Genomic DNA, 287 nt, shown 5'->3' on the forward strand with positions numbered 1-287 from the left:
AGATAGACAGTATTGAGCTCTCTGCCAATTAATATAATGGAGAAAGGAGGTAATTGGATGACACTATCGCTCTGATTGCTGCTTAGCTCTTCACTGTTTCTATTGCTTCTCTGCATCTCTCTCTTCTGCATGCAAATCACAGGCTAGAGTTGCTAGGTGCGGCGACCAAACTGATTTCTCTGGGTTCTCTTTCTTTCTCTGTTGAACCGGCACAACCAAGCAAAGCTAAAGGAACAGACAGGCACATTGCATGAGTCCATATCTACTGGCTAAATCCTCGGATGTCT

This window comes from Setaria italica, chromosome VII (genome assembly GCF_000263155.2).
Source record: "Setaria italica strain Yugu1 chromosome VII, Setaria_italica_v2.0, whole genome shotgun sequence".
NCBI classification, from domain to species: domain Eukaryota; kingdom Viridiplantae; phylum Streptophyta; class Magnoliopsida; order Poales; family Poaceae; genus Setaria; species Setaria italica.